General features: G+C 43.2%; 1 long non-coding RNA gene across 2 annotated transcripts in view; it reads left to right on the top strand.

Annotated features, from left to right (window-relative positions):
* Positions 1 to 42: 42 nt before the first annotated feature.
* Positions 43 to 8519, top strand: part of LOC125483867 — a 17020-nt gene continuing 8543 nt past the window's right edge. The window contains exons 1-3 of one of the 2 annotated variants that reach the window (XR_007262778.1): positions 43 to 105; positions 1540 to 1697; positions 5440 to 5545. This is a non-coding gene — a long non-coding RNA (uncharacterized LOC125483867). Of the gene's footprint in view, positions 106 to 1539; positions 1698 to 5439; positions 5546 to 8519 lie in introns of those variants that run through there. The other variant, XR_007262779.1, reaches the window with a different exon arrangement.

Genomic DNA, 8519 nt, shown 5'->3' with positions numbered 1-8519 from the left:
GGTCAAGGGACGTCATCCAGCGGGCAGGCAGCGTTCCGGATCACGCGCATGCGCGTGCCGTGAAGGATGTTCTGAAAAAATATTCGTCTATCACATTGGTAGGCGGTGATTAAAAGTTAAAGACCAGACCAGCGTTCGGCGTGATATTCTGACCAGAAAGTTTCATTGTTGCTCATTTTAGGTCTCAAGCTCCAAATATGGGTTTTCCGGTGCCGCGATTTAAGCCGCAGAGAACCTCAGGCTTCTTCCCAGAAACAGGCCCGCAGGCGCTGTTGGCGTAGTGACGTAACAGCATGCGCGCGATGCCGTATGATGGTTCGCACCTCAGCTCCTGAGCTCCCTTTCCCATCCCCCACTCTTCTCCCCTCCATCCCCAATCTACTCCAGTGTCGTCTTTTGGTGCTCTGCAGTTTTGTTTCATTATTCCCGGTGGGAGGGATTACTGCAGTAAAACTGCAATATGAAGGTGAGATGAAGCTGGATGTGATAAAAAGCAGCAATCCCACCAGAATGCAAGTCCTGTAACCCCCTGTAAACTTACAGGTGTCTTAGCAGCTGGATGTCTGACTGAATCTTTCCGGCACATGGAGCAGGGGAATGGTATATCCCTGGTGTGACAGCACATTTGGTGGCCTGTTCAGGTGGGGAAGTGTATCCCTGTCGTTGTCCTGATTTTTCCACAGTATCTTTTGTCTCTCCTGGCTGCATTATCAGATTAGTTCTGACCCAGTTGACAGAATATCCATATCGTTGTTTGTTATTTTGTTGTTATTTCTGCTGATTGTGACTGAATGAGATTTCCGTTGCTGCCCATCACTGGTTAGATGTAACTGATTTCCCAGCTTCATCTTCTCATGGTCAGAAATTATTTGCCCTGCACTGGAGATCATTTTTGCTTCTATACTAACACTGAGCATCAAATAATTGTTATAGCACAAGGATAGCAATCAAAAACAGATCAGCATCACTATCACTGGATTCACAACACAGTGAAATTATGTACTTGTGATTTTGTACCTAGGTACAAAACGGAGACATTGTAAACTTTTCACTGCACTCTTGTATCCCTGTACTTGATTACAGGTGACAATGAAACCAAATTCTAATTGCATTTCCAAATGTAAATTTAAAAATTTAATGGCCATCTAAATTGCCCAAACCAGACTTTATGACTAACAGATCTTGGACACCAAGTTTAGAGAAAAGAAATGACAATTACTTGAGCAAAACAAACTGAAACAACTGAGCAATCTAATCAATATCTGTGATACAAACACAGTCTTTATTCATAACCTCCACTCTCACAGATAAGGGTATTTTAAAATGAAAATAAAATTCATGTAAAGTGTCAGTTCAATTCACCAGTTTCAAACAATGGATGCCAAGCCTTTGTGCAATCCTTGGATAATGAGTTGTTCACGGCCATGTAGAACCTTACTAATTTCTAACTCAACAGTGAATGTAGACAGTTTCAGCAAACTTCCATAAGTATTTTCTTATTTCCTACGTTGCTTTTCTTGGAACATTCAACTATTTTAGAACCGGATAGAAAATGAGAGACAGAGCAATCAGTCCTGAACCTTCCAAAATCACTGCACCTCCTTGATCTTCTTGAACTGCTGCAGTCTGTGCGGTGAAGTTGCTCCCAGATTGCTGTTCCATAAGGAGTTACAGGATTTTCATCCAGTGGTGACAAGGTAATGCTGATATCTGTGGGAGTTACAGTCGTTTTGTTTTTATATCCCATGTTTAACAGAATAGAAACACAGGGAGGAGGATCAGGAGTAGGCCATTGTGATGTTTGATCCTGCTGTGCTATTCAGTATGATCATGGCTGATCATTCTACTCAGTGACCTGTTCCTACTTTGGACCCGTGATCTGTGATCCCTTTAACCCTCAGAACGATATCTATGTTTTTCTCGGGAAACATTCAATGTTTTGGCCTTAACTGCTTTCTGTGGCAGCAAATTTCACAGACTCATCAGTCTCTGAATAAAGAAATTTTTCCACATCCCAGTGCTAAATGGCCTAGCCCATATCCTTCATCTGTTAACCTCTGGTTCTAGACTGCCCAGTCATTGAGAACACTTCCTGCATTTACCTTGTCAGTCCTGTTAGACTTTTATTGGTTTCTGTGAGATCTTCCTTCATTATTCTAAACTCCAGTGAATTTCATTCTAACCAATACATTCTGCCCTTATACGTCAGTCCCACCATCCCAGGAATCAGTCTGGTCAACCTTTGTTGTGCAGCCTCCATAGCCAGAACATCCTTCATCAGATAAGTATTCTAAAACTTCCCACAATACTCTAGTTGTGGTCTCACCAAGACCCTGTACAATTTCTGCAAGACATCCCTGCTCCTGTACTCAAATTTTCTCACAATGAAGGCCAACATAGCATTTGCCTTCTTCACCTCCTGCTGCACCTGCACGCTTACTTTCAGCAACTTGGGTACAAGGACAAACCGGTCTCATTGCATCTTCTCCCTTTCCTAACCTATTTCCATTCAGATAATAATCTGTCTTTCTGTTGTTGTGATCAGACTGCATAGCCTCCCATTTGTCCACAACATCCTTAATCCACTTTGTATTCTTGCCCACGCACTTAACTCCAAATCACACTGTAGCATATGCGCATCCTCCTCACAGTTCACTGTCCCACCGAGATTCCTGTCATCTACAAGCTTGGAGATATGACGTTTAAATTTCCTCATCTAAATCATTAACAGATATTGGGTATAACTGGGGTCCAAGCACTGATGCCTGCGGTACCACACTGGTCACTGGCTGCCACTCAAAAAATGACCTGTTTGTTCTTGCACATTGTTTCCTCTCTGTCAATACACTACCCCCAATCCCATATGCTTCAACTTTACATGCTAATCTCTTCTATCGGATATTTTGAATGCTTTCTCAAAGCCCAAGTAAACTACATCCACTGCCTCCCTATCAACTCTAAACTTTGCATTCTTGAAACATTCCAGCAGATTTGTCCATCTGTATTTCCCTTTCATAAATCCAGGCTGATTGACTCTGTCCAATCTTGTCACTGTTTTCCAGTTTTCGGCTAACCAGTCTGTAAATCGATGTTTTCTCCCCACCTCCTTTTTTCAAAGCGTGGACTTACATTAGCTACCCTCCAATCCATAGGAATTGTTCCAGAGTCCATAGAATCTTAAAAAAATGGCGATCAATTTCCTCTATTCAGATTCAGGCCCCTAGTTTCAGAATGTGTCCACTATCTCGTGGGCCACTTTAAGTACTCTGGGCTGTCAATTACCAGGTGCTGGGATATGTTGGCTTTTAATCCCATCAATTTCCTCAACACCATTTCCCTACTAATACTGATTTTCTTCAGTTTCTCCCTCTCCTGCATTCCCCAGCATTTTAAGGATATTATTCTGTCATTCATTCTGATGACAGAACCAAAATATGTGGTTAATTGTTCTGCCATCTCTTTATTTCATATTATAATTTCTCCCCTGTTTCTGGTTGTAAGCAATTTGTTTTCATTGATCTTTTTGCTCTTCCTTTTATCTTTAGGAGCTTTTCCAATTAGTTTATACGTTCCCCACAAGCTTACTCGTACTCTATTTTTCCCGTCTTATGTGGCAGGGCTACCTTTCCTGGTTTATTTTGTGCCAGATAGGAATTAACAGCAGTTGCAGGTCTTCCAAGTGCTCTGTAAATGTTTGTCATCCCTTTAAGTTTACGTTCCCTGAGTTATTGCAGCCTACGTGCTCCGCATACCATTGTAATTTCCTCTCTATTTAGATTTTGGCCCTCATTCTCAGACTCAAAAGTGTCACTCTCCATCTGAATGAAGAGTTCTGTCACTGAGTTCTTCATTCTTCCACTAGGGGCCTCTCGCAGCTAGATTGAAAATTATTCCTTTCTCATTACTCAATTTAAATGTTGAAATTAAATTTGCCACAGTCCCAGAAGACCATAGGACTGCTCTCTCACTTCAGAGAGAGAGATGACTAATGATGCTTTAACCTGAGGGTCACCATGCCTCTGGCAAGGGGCAGGATTAAGAATGTGGGACCTTCATGGTGACCTCAGCTTGTATAGGAATTGAGGGCATGCTGTTGGCATCAGTCTGCATCACAAATCAGCCATCCACCCAACTGAGCTAACCCACACCACCCCCACCCCCCGGCCATTACAGAATATGCAATCTATGATGGCCTGTCCTCCGTTTGGTTCCTCACTGTATCAATCCAGAAAACCATCTCATACACACTCCAGGAATTTCTTCTCTATGGTGTTGTTAATGATTTGGTTTGCATGATCTATGTTCAGATTGAAGTCACCCACAATAACCCTAACACCACAAGATACAGGAGCAGAATTAGGTTCTTTGCCCCATCGATTCTGCTCCACCATTTGATCATGACTGCTGTGTTTCTCAACACCATTCTCCTGCCTTCTGCCTTCTCCCGCAACCGTTGATCCCCACAATCGAGAATCTATGTATCTCTGTCATCATTGCACTCAATGAATTGGCCCTCTACGACAATGAGTTCCATAGCTTCACGACCCTCTTGCTGAAGAAATTCCTCCTCATCTCAGTTCCAAAGGGTCATCCCTTCACTGAGAGGCTGTGCACTTGGGTTCTAGTCTGTCCGATACGTTGAAACATCTTCTTCATGTCCATCTATCCAGGCCTCTCAGTATTCCATAAGTTTCAATCACATGGAGTCATAGAGCCAGACAGCACAGAAACAGACACCTTGGTCCAACCAGTCCATGCTGACCACTTTCCAAAACTGAAGTAGGTTCACTTGCCTGCATGTGGCTCATATCTCTCTAAATATTTCTTACTTAAGTACTTTTCCAGATGTATTTTAAACATTGTAACTGTACCCACATTCAGCACTTCCTCTGGTAGTTCATTAGACACACAAACCACTCTGTGAAACAAAAATTGCCCTCATGCACTTTTTAAATCTTTCTCCTCTCACCTTCATAATATGCCCCTGAGTCTTGAAATCCCCCAACCTAATGAAAAACAACCTGCCATTCACCTTAGGGCAGGACTTATACAATTAGTGGTAGTGCCCTGCGTAGTGTTATACCTAGGTACCTTTGTACCTAAGATGGTGCCATAAATGCTGACTTGTAAACTTTTCACTATACTCATGTGAGTACATGTGACAATAAAGCTAATTCAATTTGATTAAAAATATGCCCCCTAATCTTGAAATCCCCACCCTAGGGGAAAGACACCTGCCATTCACTTTATCTGTACTCCTCAGGATTTCATCAACCTCTTTCAGGTCCAGGTCAAGGTCAACCTCAACCTCCTACGCTCCTGTGAAAGAAGTCCCAGCCTATCCAGCCTCCCCGATAACTCAATCCGAGCATTCCTAGCAACTTCCTGGTAAATCTCTTCTGAACCCTGTTCAGGTTAATGATATCCTTACTGTTACAGGGCGACCAGAACTGGACACAGTATTTCAGAAGAGGCCTCAACGATGTCCTGTATGACCTCAACATGATGTCCCAACTCCTGTAAACAAAGGTCTGAGCGATTAAGGTAAGCAAACGACACACCTTCTTAACCACCCTGTCTCGGCGTGAGACAAACTTCAAAGAATTATGTCACTGAACCCCTAGTTCTCTCTGTTCTACAGCACTACCCAAGGCCCTACTTTTATTTGTATAAGTTCTGCCCTTGTTTGTTTTACCAAAATGCAATACCTTGCATATATCCAAATTAAACTCCATCTGCCACTCCTCAGCCCATTGTCCCCATTGATCAAGATCTGTTTGTAATCTTAGATAACCTTTTACAGTGTCCACATTCCACATGCAAACTATCCTCTGATTGAAAAGGTTTCCCCATGGTTCCCTTTTATATCTTTCTCCTCTCACCTTAAAACATAAGAATTCCCCTATCCAAAGGAAAAGACCTTTGCTATTCAGCTTATCTACACCCCTCATGATTTTACTAAACTCTGCAAAGTCACCCCTCAACCTCCTACATTCCAGCCTATCCAGTCTCTCCTCATAACTCAAACCCTCCAGCCTCGGTAACGCATTGACTCTAAATGTAACAGCAAGCCACACAGAGTAGAAAGTCAATCTGGCCATGAGAAATATCACCTAATCTCTATTTCTTTGGCCCTTGGTCAAATATTTTGGCAACAGGAACTGTCCAGCCTGATGGAGGGTGAACATTTGGCCTCGCTTTCTCCACAATAAAAACTGACACAAAATATTCATTTAATATCTCTCCCATCTGTTGAGTTTCAACACAAACGTGACCTCCTTGATCTTTAATGTGCACAACTCTGTCTCCAGTTGCTCTCTTGCTGTACGTGTACTGGTAGAACCTCTTTGGATTATCCTTAGCCTTGGCAGGTAAGATTATCTCATATCGCCTCTTTGCCTTCCTGATCTCCCTATCATATAACAACAAGCTTAATTCTTAACCATCCTCTGGGCAGTTAGAAGGGATGATAAATGCTTGCTGAGTTGCCATGATCCCATGAACAAACAAAAAAAAATCCAATTACTGAAGTTACTTGTGAACCGGCTGGTGTTTCATTTAGCGAGACGACTGAATTTTTCCCACACACAGAGCAGGTGAATGACCTCTCCCCAGTGTGTATTTGCTGGTGTACAGTGAGGGTTGATGATGTCCTGAACCCAGCCCGACAGTGAGTGCACCTGAACTGTCTACCTTCAGTGTGAACATGTTGATGGTACATCAGTCCACCTGAGCTTTTATAGCACTTCCCACAATCTGCATATTTAAAGGGTCTCTCTTCAGTGTGAACCTGTTGGTGTTTCAATAGGCTGGATGACCGGGAGAAATCCTTCCCACACCTGGAGTAGGTGAATGGTCTCTCCCCAGTATGGACTTGCTGTTGTGTCAGCAGGTGGGATGACTGAATGAATTCCTTGCCATACTCACAGCAGGGAAACAGCCCCTTTCCAGTGTGAAACTGCTTTGAATGCCTTCTCACACACGAAGCAGGTGAACAGTTTCTTCCTGGTGTGATTGCACCAATATGTTTGCAGCTTGGATGGGTAATTGAAACTCCTCCCACTGTCTCCATGGATCCACAGTTTCCTGTCAGTGTGGCATTGCTTTAGTTTCAAAAAGTCAGTTGATTGCCTGAAGCCTCGTCCGCACACAGAATATGTGCACAGTTTCTCTTCACTGTGAATGGCGCATCCACCTTCCATGTTCAAAATCTGATGATATTCAACTTACATTAAAATGAAGCAATTCTGTCAGATGCTGTTTCTCGACTGCACATCCTCAAATTCCAAAACAAAGTGGAATTGACCAGAAACAAAAGAAAAGGAGCATAAGATAACACATAAAAAGAAAGGTAGCTTGTGAAATCAAGGTGAATGATCTGGTAATTTATGGGGCTGGCACAGGGGAATAGTGACCATAAAAGCTGCCATCTTACTATTAAATCACCAACTAATTCACTCGTGTTCATCAGGGATGGGAACCTGTCATCCAATCAGGACCTACGGAAGACTCTGACCTCAATGGGAAGAAAGGGAGCATTGGGCAGGGGCTAAGAACAGCCCATGCTTTCAGTGGGAGAGGCTGTCGCCTCTGTATAGCGACCTGAAGGGGTTCCTTCCTTGCTGTTTTGTTCAGAACAATTAAATAAGAGCCTGTTTTAAAGGAGCGTGCAAATCAGCTGCTCGCTAGCTTCCGTGGTGCAATTGGTCAGCGCTTTCAGCTCGTACGTGCAAGGTTGGTGGTTCAAGGTCACAAAGGCAGGAGCAAGCGCTGTTCTCACTCCACTAGTTCCATTTTTGTGATATAGGTCCGGGTTTTTAATGCGGTCAGGAAAATGCTTCCCAAACGGAAATCTTATCCAGTGAATAACCGCAAAGGCGTTTTGATGTTGTTATAATAGCTAACGTAAAGAGCTGGAGATGTTGGGAAAATTAAACAAAAACAGAAACTGTTGGAGAAACTCAACAGGTTTGGCAGTACCTGTGGGAGAAAACAGTTCTGAAACACCCTGATTCTCTGCCCACAGATGCTGCCAGATCTGCTGAGTTTTCTGGCAATTTATGTTTTTATTTTTAAATGAATGTGTATTCCACCTATTGCGATGAAACAAGCAGACCCACCATGTACTGAATTTAACCCTTTTGAAATCTGTGAAGTGATTGGATTCAAACAAACCCAGTAATGAGTCACTCTTCCTCAGCTCCACAGGGAGAGAGACCTGGAAAGGTGAGTGGGTAGTGCGCTGCTGCAGTCATTGCCGAGTGGTTAAGGAGATGGAGTTTGAAACCCACTGGGGTGTCCCTGGGCAGTTTTGAAACCTGCCGACTGTGGTTGAGCACTGAGGGCAAATCAGAAGGGAGTTTAAAGCCTCCTTGTTTGCAACAGGAATCACAGGAAGGGTGGGGAAAAAGCATTTCATCCAGATCGCCAATGGTGAGAATATACAACTCACTGACTGTTGGAATGGAACAACATTGGAGTTGAGACATGCTCAGATGTACACTTGAGGCTGTGCACGA

This window comes from Rhincodon typus, chromosome 8, assembly GCF_021869965.1.
Source record: "Rhincodon typus isolate 14 chromosome 8, sRhiTyp1.1, whole genome shotgun sequence".
NCBI classification, from domain to species: Eukaryota; Metazoa; Chordata; class Chondrichthyes; order Orectolobiformes; family Rhincodontidae; genus Rhincodon; species Rhincodon typus.
The sequence above is the reverse complement of the archived record's forward strand: the minus strand, read 5'-3'. Positions and strand labels throughout refer to the sequence as shown.